Below are 13,770 nucleotides of genomic sequence, written 5' to 3'. Positions count from 1 at the left end.
TGTATTCTAGTTCCTTATTATAGAATGGTTACAGGAAAGATAGAAAACTATAAACGTAAGGACGAGAGAAGAAAGAAGCGTGGGAAACTGCTCCGTGCTCTTGACAAAGGCGAACCACCAGGCGTCCACACTGACGGGCGCACAGAATGGGCTCGCCGCGCTGCGCTGGCGGTCCCTGGCCTCCGCCTGGCCCTCCTTCCCTGCCTGCCCCCAACGCCCGGCACTTCCAAACGCACGGCCACATTTCAGATACAGCTCCTCCAACTGACATCAGTTTGCCGAGGTTACCCTCTTTTGCCTTTAATGTCTGTGTTTCGTAGACTCTGAGCCGTCACCGATTGTAAGGAGCATCACTGTGCTACGTATCTCTAAGAAGAAAAAAAAAGGAAATGATGCGATTAAACTAAGGCACACCGTGCATGGATGATAAGATGCCCCGATTTCAAACGTGTTAAGACGAGAACACGTGCACATCTCAGAACCGCTAAGATGTCGCACAGGGCCAGGCCTGCCCAAGCGCAGTGCTTAATTGACACAGAAGAAAAAAAAAAAACGCCAAAGAACAGCACCATGGTTCTTGTGAGGCTTCAGGGTGGGGGGCAGCGGTGAGGGGCTTGGGGGTCATAGGTGAGAAAGGGGTGATGGAGTCCGTAAGGCAGCAGGAAGTTGAGGGAGGAAGCCTGGGGCCGTGCTCCTCAGGTGGCCTGGGTCCTGGAAGGGCACGAACCGGAGACCCCGGCCAAGTCACTACACCTGTGTGGGCCTCAGTCTCTGCATCTGCGTGGAGTAAGACTCACCTGTGCGACCGAGTAAATGCGTTGTTTGTGACCAGCCTAGCTCGCTGCCTGCATACAGTAAGTGCTCTATAAACGCTGGTTCTCCCTCCTTCCCTGACTCCCCCCTAACCCCCTTCTCCATCCGCCTTCGTGTCCTTCCACTGTCCCCTCCCCCGGCCTCGGAGGGGTCACCTCACCCTCACCAGGGCACAGGCTCTGGAGGCTGGAGCCCCTGCCTCACCTTGGGCCCCGCGTTAATCAGCCTCCGCAGCCGGAGCTGCATGGGGATCCCCGAGGTGACTGCACAGATGCCAGGGCCTCTGCTTTCCTGGCCGTGGTGTTCCCAGGGCTGGCCATCGTCGTGCCCACTCACGGCGTCGCCACCTGATTAGAGAAACTCAGACAAACCCCAGTGAAATGACTTCTCAGGGGCGTAAGAAGCGCGGGTTCAGGCTCCTTATTTAACAGTTGGGAGGGTTCTAAGGGACGCGAGCTCTGCATATTCATGAGGCCAGCAGGGAGCTGGGCCTGGGCCACCAACCGACCGAATTCCAGGTGGCAGCAGCTGGGCCAGCGATCCTGCCCCTGCCGATCTGCGTGACCTTGGGAAAGCCACTAGCTTCCATCTGGTCATCTGTAGAATGGGGGCTAAACGTCCATCTCGCCAGATGGCGGTCAGCGTTTCATGGGGTGACGTGGACAGCAGCCCACGGGACTGCCGGCGGCGGTTCCATCCTGGCTGTTAGTGTCCAGCTCTTCGGAGCCGCCTCCCTAGAGCCTCTTTGGTGCCTGTTGCCATGGTGACTGCTGGGTTGATAAGGACTCAGACTGCCAGGTTTTGCGAATAAAAATTCAGGGCTCCCGGTTCAAGCGGAGTTCCACATAAACGACGAATAAATTTCCAGTGTGAGTGAAGTCCCAGAAATTGCATAGTTCGTGCTTTAGGATAGCACCATCTTTTGTTTAGTATTGCGTGAGACGTGCTTATGCTAAAAAATAATTTGCAGTTTATCTTAGAATCACATTTCCACTCTGTATTCTGTCTGGCAGCATAATAGGGATTGTACTTTAGCTTCTCAAAAACACTAGTAAGAAGTTTCACTTGAACCACCTGATGTAGGATAATTAAGACCTATCTGTTGACCTTATTATTCATCCCAAGTTTGAGAGAGGTTTAATGAACAATTTATACATTGCCCTCCACAATGAAAAGTCACTCTAGCAAGGAAGTTTGTCCTGTGGGCCCCTTGGCTGACAGAAAGAAGCAATGTCTTGTGTGAAAAAAAAAGGTTTTTTTTTAAAATTCCAGGATGGTTTCTCCTTCACATTTCTGTCCTTAAATCTATTTTGGGAAGTAAGTTTTAGCATCTTAATGCTTTCATCCTTTTAAAAATCACAATATATGTATTTCTCTGTGGGTAATGGATCTGAATTATGAAAATAAGCCTAATTATATTTCAGTGAGGGGAAAATAAGACATGAAGTAGATGAAAATTTAGAATGGGTATTTCTCTTAAGTGGATTTTAAACTGTGCTTGAAACGTTTCTAAAGAGATTGGTAATTTCTTAATGTTGCTTTTAAAATCTAAAAAATAAAATGTAATGGGCTTGAGGACTCAACCGCTCCTAACCGATTTCTGACGTGAGTGGGATCTTCGCGAATGTTCTCTTGGCGAGAACTCGTGGCGTCTCGCAGACTGTGGAATGACAGACATTGGCTGGGACTTGTGCATGCCCTGCTCTGCGGGCTGTGGGCAGCGTGACGACAAGTCGGACGACTCTCTGGGACCGAGAGACCAAAGAAAGAGGCTGACGGCGCCATCATTACATCGAGAGTTTATTAAGAGGCACGTCTCGGGCGGCGGCCAGGCGACACCGATGTCCTCCGAACCACGTGGCAGATGCGAAGGGGTCATAAGGACAGGGCAGGGGTGCTGGGGCGTGACCTGCCCCAGATGACGGGGAAGCGCCTTACGCGCTTGCCTGAGGCTGGGCAAAGGTCTGTTCCAGGAGCCAGTGCGTCTGGGCACAGGGGACGGGTCACTCAGATGGTCTCTGAGGGGATTTACGAGAGGTGGTCTCTGTTCTGGCCCGGGTCTGGCTGGGTCTAGTTTGAGGGTCAGCAGCGGTCACATCATAGAATAGTCTGTCCTCCACACACACGCCAGAAAAGAGACAAAAGAAGCAATCTGACAATTTCTTCCACCATATTCCCCAGGACCCTGTCGACATAAGACCATCTAAACATGTAGAGTTTTTATAAAAATTTATTCAAGCCCAAGAGAGGATATACTTGGAAGCATGATCAGATGGGAGCTCGAACCTGGTCGGTGTGACTGCAAAATACTATCAGTACAGTGTCCCCAGTGGAAGATTTGGAAGAGAGAAGAATTACTTCTAATGGAGATGCCGGGGAGAGTCGTCAAGAAAAACTTCACAGACGTGACCTTATGTGAGCTGAGACGTGGAAGACAGAGAAGGTTTGGACAGAAAGGAAGGCCTTTGGGGTCAAGACAGCACAGCAGGAAGCTGAAGCTCGGGGTCCTTACGGAGAGCTCTAGGTAGTTCCAGGAACAGGATGAAGTTCAACTTGACCTTGGCCTGAGGCACGTAGTGGAAAGAAGCGGAAGAGGGTGGGCTGGGCAGTCGGGCCCGTGAGTTTGTCGTGAGTTGCAATTCTTGGCAACACGTACGAGGCTGTTTGTGAGAAGCTCCAGGAGGCGGCAAGAGGGAGGTCCTGAAGGCTGGTCGTTCCTTGAAGAGTTTCCACATTCCAGAGCCCGATCCTCAGTTTTTTAGGTCAAGACATTTGATTTATTATTCTGATCAAGCTCCAGTGAACTCACATGAAGCAATCGTATGAAATTCTTGTGTATAAAAACTAGAATGAGGTCGATCTTCCATTTCTCAGGAGAGGCGGTGGAGCGAACGCCCGCATCTGCCGGCCACCACGTTCTTGCTCCGAAGGCTGATCTGCCTGTGCATCCGGGTGACGTTCAGGTAGTCGACGGGTGCATTTGCTCTCTCAGCACAAGGCAGCGGGATGGGTGCGGGCTGTGGCCCCACGGGAACCGGGTACTGATGGGAGCCAGCAGCGAGCGTGTCTGCCGTGCAGGACGCTCAGGTCAGTGTCCCGCCTCTCGCTCCTGGGAGTGAGTGCCGCCGTTCCTCCTGGGTGACCCATGTGCTCTCCAGCTGACTCATTTTTTTTCTATAATTGCATCCATTTCTTTAAATTGAGTCAGTTTCTGAGTCTTGGCCTGGAAATTGTTTCTTCGCTCTAAGCGACTTCGCACGCCCCTACACTGTCCTTTCTGGCTTTTATAGTTTGAGAGGACCACCTTACGCCCTATTTCCAGGTTGACCGCATGTTCCACCCACACAGGTGTAGACCATGCACTCAGGGATGTAGGGAGAGGCCTTCCGTCTTCAAAGAGAGCACGGGGCCCCAAGGCATCACAAGACGATGGTATCTTTGTGCACGTGGGACAGAAAACATGCAGAATGTGACCGTGGCCTTCGTACCTCTTGGCTATAAGAATCTTTCTTTAAAGAAACTTGGCAAATAATTCTGGAAGGAACACCCGGGACCTTAGGAGCGGGTAGGAGACAGCTAAGCTTCCAGAAGCCTCTGAGGGATTTGAATAGCACGTTTCAGTCATAGGTCAAGAGCAGAAAGCAGCCCCAGAGCACATGTACCAGCCATCGCTAAGCAGGAGGCACAGGCAAGGGCAGTTCAGGGACAAGGCCACCTCAGAAACTGAGGTCCGGGGTAGCTTTCCACAGGAGGGGTTTATATCCATGTCTCGAGGGGTACGGGGATTTGGGTCAGATAGGACCTCTCCAGAGGCGCTGCAAGTTCGTTGTGAAGCGGGACGTGATCTCACTGAATATGACTGAGGATGCAGCCTGTCCTCGCTCTGTGCACGGGTGGACAGCTGCTGCCCAGAGCCAGGAGCCCCTGTGGGTGGCGGCGTTGCTGCTGTGTAGAGAGCAAGGTGCAGCAGGCTCGGGGGGCGGGGGGTGAGGAGTGGGGCTCAGGGTTCTGCTGGAGGTGGGATGGGTGGGGGACCAGAAGGCTGAGGGGCAACTCTGAGATCTTGCCCTTACCAGGCCCCCAGGGCCCCCCAAACCCCCCTCCGCTGGCCCCACAGCTCGTATAGCCGTCTGCCATGTCATGTGTGTAAGAGACTGCTTGTTTCCTGCCGTCTCCTCTGTAGGATTTGTTTGCTCACTGCCATATTCAGTGAGCAAACACCTGCGACAGAGCTGGGCATGCACGGGCTCTGCGTCAGTACTTGGTGGGTGGATAAGAATTGTGACATACCTGGGGCGGGGGAGTCAGGGGGCACAGGGGGCACAGGGTGGCATGGCTCAGCGAGCTGCTTCCTTGGAAGGCAGTTCTGAGAAGCCAGAATGTCAGGGCCGCCGGAGCGGAGGGCCGGTGAGGTCCTGGGCCCTTCCTGTCCACCTGAGCGTCTGATGGACGGCAGGAAGCACGGCGCTTCTCTCTGGCTTTTACACCCAACACTCAAAACCGTCGCATTTCTTGACGTTTTGCCTCTTTCTGAAAACATGACCCGATACTTAGAAGCAAAGTGGTGACACCGCCTGATAAAAAGCTGCTTTTCCGCTCCTAACGTTTCTCGCCCCAGGGTGCCTCTGTCCGTGCCTGTAGCTCCTGTGCTGCCCATCAGTCCACCTCTGTCCCAAACTCAGTGCCCGAGCCCTGCCCCCGTCTGCGAGGATGTCAGTGGGAAGCGGGGGCACCCCCGCTCCTTCCGGGCACGTGTTCTCATGGCGCCTCGTGGCCCGGACCTGCCATCTCACGGCTTCGGGTGGGGTGGGGGGGCACCCCCTGGCAGTCTCAGGTCTTGAAGTCTGAGTGCGAGAGCATTCCAGGTCAAGTCCATTCCTTCCTCACCCTGCCAAAGGCAAAGTCCGCAGAGAAACGGGCGCTTTGGGGGCTGGGCGGGGGGCAGCGATGGAGGGTGCCGTGTCGTCGGGGAGCTGGCTCACGTGATGCCAGCTCGCAGCAGGTCTGTCTCTATCAGGGATGTCCCGGAGGGCTTCTCAAACACGTTCGTTCTCACCCCCTCTAAGGAGCCCTTCTAGACGTTTCTCTGATTGTCTCTGTGACACTTTAATGGCACAGATATTACAGCGCATCCGTTCAGGAGCTTCTTGCCTCGGCGCCATTCCAAGACCTGGGCATGGGAGTGGGGGCGGCTTGGAGGCCCCGGGTGGGCATTGAAATGCGGCAGGTTCAGCGGGACTCCCAGCTGGACGGCAAAGGGGGACAGCGCTGAAACCCGGCTGCGGCCAAAAGGCACGTGCACGCTGCCGAATTAGCTAGAAAGAGTTCGAACAAAAAGCAGACTGAGCACCCACACGCGGAGAGCCAGAGCGTCCGTGTGCTCGGACATAGGATTGCGTGAAAACAGGGCGAGCGCCGTGCCTGGAAGGGACGGTGTGGCAGGGGACACGCGGGCGAAGGACAGGAAGCGAGGCGCGCGGTCTGCGGGCTGGGCAGGGGGCCCCGGCTCTCGCCAGGGTCGGAGCTGATTGGGGATGGCTGTGAGTGAGGGCGAGGGACTGGCCGGCTTCGCGATGGACCCTCGAGGTGCACGGGGACCAGGAGGCAGCTGTCTCCATCAGGAATCCCAGGCTCGGCATCACACGCTGTAAGGTGGAGGGTGCATTTGGTGAGCTCCACACACCCTTCACAGCATCCCCATGGCTCACTTGGGGACAGCCCTGGCTCCTGTGTGTGCCCAACACCTGCTGGGGGCCAGAGCTGGGACGAAACCTTTCTGTTTACTCAGCTCCCACTAGTCATTCAATTTCATGTTTTCATTCCGATTTCGGTCCAGGGCCCAGAGTGCTGGGCGGGCACCTATACCTGTTAAATGACCTGCAGGTGAAGGGCGCAGGTCAGGTTCAAGGCCGGGGCCAGTATCATTGACGCGCCAGAAACTTCAGAGCTTCGTTTTTGCATTTTGGAGTGTCGTGAGGACGAGAGGCTTAATCGTCCATCTGAAAAATCATCAGCGCAAAGTTAAATTATAAGAAGCTATTATAAGTGCATAATTACATATACTTACGTCAGAGATGACATATAATTATACATGTAATTATGTGATTATTAAAATTAGGTAAAGTTAATTATAAAAGTGGCCGTGTTCCTTTACAGCCTCTCTCCCATGTCCGCAGATGCGGGGAGGCTGCTGCTGATGCGTGTTTTGTACGACGAACTCGGGAGTCGAGATCACGAGATCTTTTCTGCGGGACCTTGGCCTCCCCGTCTTGCTAGACTTCCAGCGGGAGCCGCAGACGGGAGGAGGCAGTGGTCCTGTGACGGCAGACACTCGAGTGACGGTTTGGTGGGGGAGCCTTAACGCCCCCCGTCGGCGGGGGCCACGGAGGGATCTCGGCTGTGGTTTGAGACATTGCTGGGGTTGCCAGGGGCTCCTGGGGCTCAGGCCGGAGTGGGGCCCGGTCTTGCTCAGCACGGTCTGTGGCTGCAGGCGTCAGGGCTGAGGACAGGCAGGTCCACGGGTGACAGGCACAGGGGCTGCCCGAGGCGGACACGCAGCCAGGGAGCGTCCCTCATTTCTCTCCTGGCTCTTTCCGTCCGTTCCTTAGTTATTTCCTGTGTCACTGCTGTGTCGCTCGTAGTAACAGTCCAGTCGGGCGAGAAGGCCTGGTTTTATGCCAGGCGTGCGTTAAACGCTGTAAATGCTTTAGCATAATCACATCGTCACCACGAACCTTCGAGGTGGGTGTCTCTGTCTCGCAGGAGAGGAGCTGACCCCAGGTCTCCCTGCGAGCTTCCCCCACTCTGCCCCCCCTCTCAAAACGCCCGACCCCCTTACGATCACGGCTTTTAGTGTCTCTGCGACCTTGGGCAGCCGGCTCGGGGGTCCCGTCTGGGTTTAACGCCCGCACACCCACTTCCCAGCTGTGGGAGCAGAGCCGCCACCTCGCTTCGGACAGTGATGGTGGCCCTGCCGCGATGTTGTCGGCAAAGGTTCGACGTCACCGTTCCTCCCCCTGCCTCCTCCTTCAGGAATGGCCGTCTCTGCTGCCGCCCCTTCCGTTTCTGCACCGACTTCTGCTTCCTCTTTGTAACTGTCCTCGGCCACACAGCGCAATAGCAAGGATGAGAGACAGATCTCTACCGATGACCGTGGTCCCTGTAGCCGCCTGGGTTTGGTCCTTTCATTGCCCCGAAGTCACAGGCCGCAGATTGGGATTTTGCAGCACGGGTCATTATTCCCTGTGCCGGATGCCCTGCCTGGCCTTCTCCCGAGATAACTTGGAATCGCCCCCAGGGGTCTCCAAGTGGAGCTTGCAAAAGTGGCAGCAGTGACTGGCCGGGAGTGGGCGGGGTGGGGCCGGAGGAGGCGGGGAGGGGAGGAGAGGTGGGGTGCGGGGCCTGGAGGAACCAGTTTCCCTGACGAAACCATGAAACGTGCCAGAGCGGAGGCGAGTTCTCTGCCGACCTTTCGAAACATGGGCTTCCACGGCTGAGCAGAGACCCCCGTGTCTCACGCATCTGCTCCATCCTCTGCTTTGAACAAATACTGACTCGTCCATTTACATTTATTCTGGGGTCAGAATACAGTGTGGGGCGGGGAGGGGAAGTGTACTGTCCCATGGGAACATTCATGACGACTGGGACACCGAGAGGTGGCTAAGGAGACGGGCTGGGTAGACGGTGAGTCCTGAAGCCTCTGAACCCACTCAGCCCCTTGGGTGTCCCCCTCCCTCAGCCAGTGGGGTAAGGCAACAGAGGGACTGGCACCGGGGGCTCGGGGCTGGGCCGCTGCGGGTCCCAGAGGTGCCCAGGCCCATTGTCACCACAGCGTCTCCTGCGGCTGAGGCCCCAGGTGAGGGCGGTGAGGCCCTGGAGCCATGCTGTGGTGGTGGGCAGAGCAATTTTGGGAGTGACGGAGGGGACTCTGTTGGGGGAGGGGGAAGATGACCCCCAGGCCCCAGCCTGTGTCAGGGACCGAAGTGCTCCCATCGCCACAGGGAGAATCAGACTCTAAGCCAAGCTGGCTGGGGAGAGTGGGAGGGAGGGGGTGGCCTCGGGGCCTGAAGGGCTAGGTGGGACAACGGTCGCCTGTGCATGACCCTCTGCGGCCATCGTTCACCCCGTGTGGACCCACTGCCTGCTCACACTCCCCAGACAGGCCAACGACCTTGCAGAGTCCCAGGCTTTGCCCCGCTGCAGGCCCCTGGCCAGTGCGGGGCCAGGGCATCGAACACTGTCCAGCGAGGGGCCCCGTGGAGCTGAGTGTGACCGCACTGAGAGGTCACCATTACAGAGGACCAGAGGAGAACCGTGCGGTGCCCGGAGGCTCCCGGGAGAGGCGCTCGTGGGCCGGAACGGGCACATGGGGCCCCCCGCCCCGCCTCTCAGCTCTTCACCCCTTTGCCTTTTCTGTGTCACGGACCTCAGGACACGAGGGCCCCCGGCGACTCAGCGTAGGGTGGCGATCTGCTCAGCTACTAAACGATGGCGCACACAGTAGGGCCAGGCCCAGGACGCGCTGCATGGAGGTCTGCAGAGGCTCTGTGTCTGGAGTTTTCTGTACCTGGCAGCCCGTGACCTCAGAGGAGTCGCGTGCCTGCCGCTTTCCGAGCTGGCCTTCCCAGGCAGGGGCCTGGCCAGTCCTGTCTCCGCGTGCCTCCCACAGCCCCTGCCGCCTCAGAGCCCAGGCAGAATGCCCTCCTCTGGCCAGCGGTGTGACCGGCAGTGCCCTGAATAGAACAAATACTGCCTCGTCCACAGGGAGACCGGGCACTCGCTTACCATGAAGGTCAAGACGTTGCCCCGAGCCTCGGCCATCTTAGAGGGTCCAGGGGAAGACTGCGGCCTCCTACCCCCCCCTCCCCCCGCCACTGAGCCACGGGTCACAGCCTCAGGCCCTTCTCTGGGTGTCAGAGAACCCCCTCCCTCTCCCCGCTCTGCTTCGACTTCGATTTGATTCATTATTCTAATTCCCAGCTTGGCTATGCTTCAGCTAGCGTTGGCGTGTTAGGTGAAAGCCCACTGCCTTTTCTGGTCGTGCGTCATTTGGTGTGCGTTAGTTTGGACACCTGCACGAGAAGGTACATGCTTCGGGGCAACACCTGGTCTTCGCTTCTCTCCTATGTGCCCTCGTGGCGTTTACTGTCACCTCCAGACAACGGCCGGTGGGACTGCGATCGCAAGTCCCCGCGCATGGCGTCGCCCCTCGTCTGAACGGCAGAAGAACCCTGCTTTTTCTCAGGCCTCACGCATTTGCGACATCTGCCACCACCCTGGGCAGACAGGGAGTGGGCAGCACTAACGTGTGCTATGTGGACGGAGCTGCCGAGCTCAGGAGCCCAGCACAGGAGGGCCCCCGGCAGTCCTAAAGCCCCGACATTCAACGCGGGATGGTCCAGAGTGCCTCTAAGTGGAGCGGCAGATGCCCACCTCACATGGAGCCTCCGTTAGGCAGGTGCCCGTTGGCATAAAAGATGGGCCGCCTGGCAGTCGGCTGTGAAGCCACTGAGGGGGGCGTGAGCGTAGACGGCAGCCACACGGGAGGGTCGATGAAACCTGTTCAGGGAGATGTTTGCAGGTGGCGTGCAGCTGTTTACACAGAAATGCCTAGTAAAACACCGGCCAGTAAGTCGTTCCGCGAGATGCCAGAGCCTTCTGAGTGCTGGATGTTGGGGTGAGGATGAGGGGGTGTGGGCGCTGCCTGGAGGGGATCAGTGACGATGGCTCCGTGCTCTTTGGGAACACGTGTGGAAGGACACGCACCTGGTCCCAGCCTTCGAGAGCCTTGCAGTGTTAGCCCAGGCCGCAGAGACGCTGTCCCACCCTGCCGAATCAAGCATAGGTGGGTAGGATCTTTTGGGGAGGCAATTTTGGAATAGCCATAAAATTTAAATATATGCATATTTTTCAATCCATAGTTCTATCTTTTGGGGGGAGAGGGTATATTTATGTTGGAAAAATACTTTCACAGACGTTAAAAAGATTCCGAGATGTTTAATGCAGTATTATTATTTGTAGCCGCAAAAAGAACAAGGGAAAAATGCTAATCAATGGCAGAATGGCTGCATAAATCACGGTATATCCATGGTATGAACCGCTGTGCAGCCACGGTGTTACCCTGTGTGAAATTGCCATTCTGGCTGTTTTTCACCTTTAAAAAATGGCAATTTCAGCTACTGAACAGAGAACGAAAGCTATTCCTATTTCTTCATATTTAAAATGGGGAGAATGACAGTACCTCATAGTCTCACAGGATTAATAATAGGACTAAGTGCATTATCACATGCAAAGCCCACACATGGCTAGATCCCAATAAATACTTGCTAATATCATTATATGAATGGCTTAACACAGAAAAATCCAAAATATACCATCTGAAGAAAATATATGTATATGTTTACAAACATTGATAAAAGCATGAACTCATTTATGGGGAGGAAAGGTGTGTGTGAGAGTGTGCGTGTGTACATGTGTGAGCGTGTGTGCATAAGTGTGTGCATGTGCATGTGTGTGCATGAGTTTGCGCATGCATGAGCGTGTACATGCATTGTGAGAGTGTGCATGCGTGCATGTGTGGGTTGCACATGAGTGTGCACATGTGTGAGAATATGCATGCATGTGTGCATGCGTGAGCTTACATGCATGTATGAGAGCATGTGTGTGTGCATGTGAGTGCTTGAGTGTGTGACGTGTGTACATGTGTGTGCACGTGTATGTGTGCGTGCGTGTTCTGCACGTATGCATCTAGGAACAGGACTAGAAGGCTCCCTTCCAAACTGATCTGAACGGTTAAGCCTGGAGAAGGTGGTGGGATTGGGGGAGGGGAGACCAGGCCTCCCCATCGTCCAACTGGAGAGGCAGAGCCACTGGCAGATACGCTTCCACCTGTACAGGGACTGGTCCTTGTTCATTTGTGGGGACTGGTCGGGCCATCTCTGTAGGGCCGTCGTCTCTGTAGCTCATGCTGGGGGTTGAAGTCCCGGGGCAGGCAGGCAGAGAGGGGTGATGCATGCAAAGTGGTGGGTATCGAGAGGCCGGAGCCCCCAAGCGTTCGCTGCAGGCCTCCGAGGACAGACGGATACCCACGCAGTTCTTCCTGAATGAGGGCCCTTCGTCACCGCTCAGACGGTTGTGGGCCCAGCTGCTGCTTCGGGCTGAGGTGAATCGGCAGGTCACCAGCAATGTGTCTGAGCTGCAAACGGTGTTGCTGCCCGGCCTCGTGCCGGGCCTCCCAAGAATGCCCCCGTGGGCCCCTTAACCCGAATCAAACAACAAAGGAGACCGGGGAAGAGCAGTGCAGCTCGGCCTAATCCACGCGTGGCCGAGCCGTCGGGGATTTAAATGTTCATGCTTTCCTCAGCATATGTCTGGCTCGATGAATTATCTTACCATGTGGCTCTATAAAGAAATTTTTTTTCTGAATTAAAAAAACTCGCGAAACTCTTTGGCGGGGGAAAAAAAAAAATAGGCAAGAATCTTCTGCCCCGTGAGATTTAGTGTTCACTTGTGCCACGAACAGCCTATTGAGACGTATGAGAAATCGAGCTTCTCTCCACTGTCCCCGCCTGGCCCCGGCCACTGGGCAATGCCTCCAGCTGGTGTCCCTGCTTCTGCCTGGCTCCTCCGATCTGTCCCCACGTGAGCCGTCCGCCGCGGTGGTCTTTACGGAATGCAAATGATGCCGCGCTGTGCCTGCTTAACAATGCTCCAGTGACTTCTCATTGCCTTTGTTATGAGATCGTAACTCGTAACGCCTTCTCCTGGGGTAGAAGTCGCTGTAACACTCTGTCTGTGTCTGTCTCTGTCCCCTCTTCCCTCTCCCCGTCAGTGACCGCAGAGACTCGTGTGCCCTAAAATTCCCAGACGTACAATAGTAATGTAAAGCTGGCTGCTTATTGGTTATACTATGCCCAACATCATGCTCCAACTACGTAATCTGCTTCGATACCCGCGAGACCTCTGAAAGCTTTTCCTGTCCCTATTTTACAGACAAGTATGCTGGGACTTAGGGGATATTGAGAGACAGGCTGAACGTCTCACAGCCAGTGAGTGGCATCGGCAGGACTACAGCCCGATTGTGCCCGATTCCCAAAGCCACGAGCATGTTATTCAGCACCCAGCATCCTGCCCCTGTGGCATCAGGCCCCAAGAGGGTGGGCACTGGACCCGATGTCTGCTCTTACTCCCCAGGTCCCCCCATGCGGCCCACACGCATCGGCACCAGGACGTGTCGAGAGCATCATGGTGCCGGCTCCGTGCTGGGTCTCAGAGTCAAGGCTGGGGTCAGCGTGACCGGACAGAGCAGCCCTCGCCTGACGGGGCTTGCTGTCTGTCACGGGACATGCGTGGGTGGCATCGCAAGCTGTGATGAGTGCTGTGAAGGGCACCGGGGAACAGGGGACTCGGGGGCCTGGCCTGGGGCAGGGAGAGCAGGACGCGGAGGCGTCAGGAGATGTCTGCAGGACGAGTCACATGGACCCATTCGGCTTCGCTGCTCCTGTGTTGCTCAGCTTGGGGGCTTTTCCGGGCTCCGTGCCAGCGACGGACTAGGCCGTCCTGACCACCTGTCTCTCAGAAGAAATCAGGGCAGCGACAGAAACATCTTTCTGCACAACATCCACACAGCAAAACGTCCCTTCGTGCCGGCCAGCAGGGCTGCCCTGCTAACCCTCCCTTAACTCACCGCTCCTAGGGCCGCCAACGTCACTGCCTGTGGGACAGCTGACCGACTGGGGGCTTGGCGTTTTCTCAGCTCCGAGGAATCGGCAGGCCCGGCTCGCTGTCGAGGGAGGGGCGCCTTGGTTGGTTCTCACGGTGCCGGTAGATGCCGATGCCTGGGTTTGCTGAGAACTGAGCGTGTGGGATGCCCGGAGCGCACACCTGTGTCACACACTTTAATTCCCTCGACGCCTCAGGAGGCAAACCCCTTCCGAAGAGCGAGACGCAGAGTCGCTG

This window comes from Pteropus vampyrus, unplaced genomic scaffold, assembly GCF_000151845.1.
Source record: "Pteropus vampyrus isolate Shadow unplaced genomic scaffold, Pvam_2.0 Scaffold392, whole genome shotgun sequence".
Taxonomy (NCBI): Eukaryota; Metazoa; Chordata; class Mammalia; order Chiroptera; family Pteropodidae; genus Pteropus; species Pteropus vampyrus.
This window is presented reverse-complemented; position numbering follows the sequence as displayed.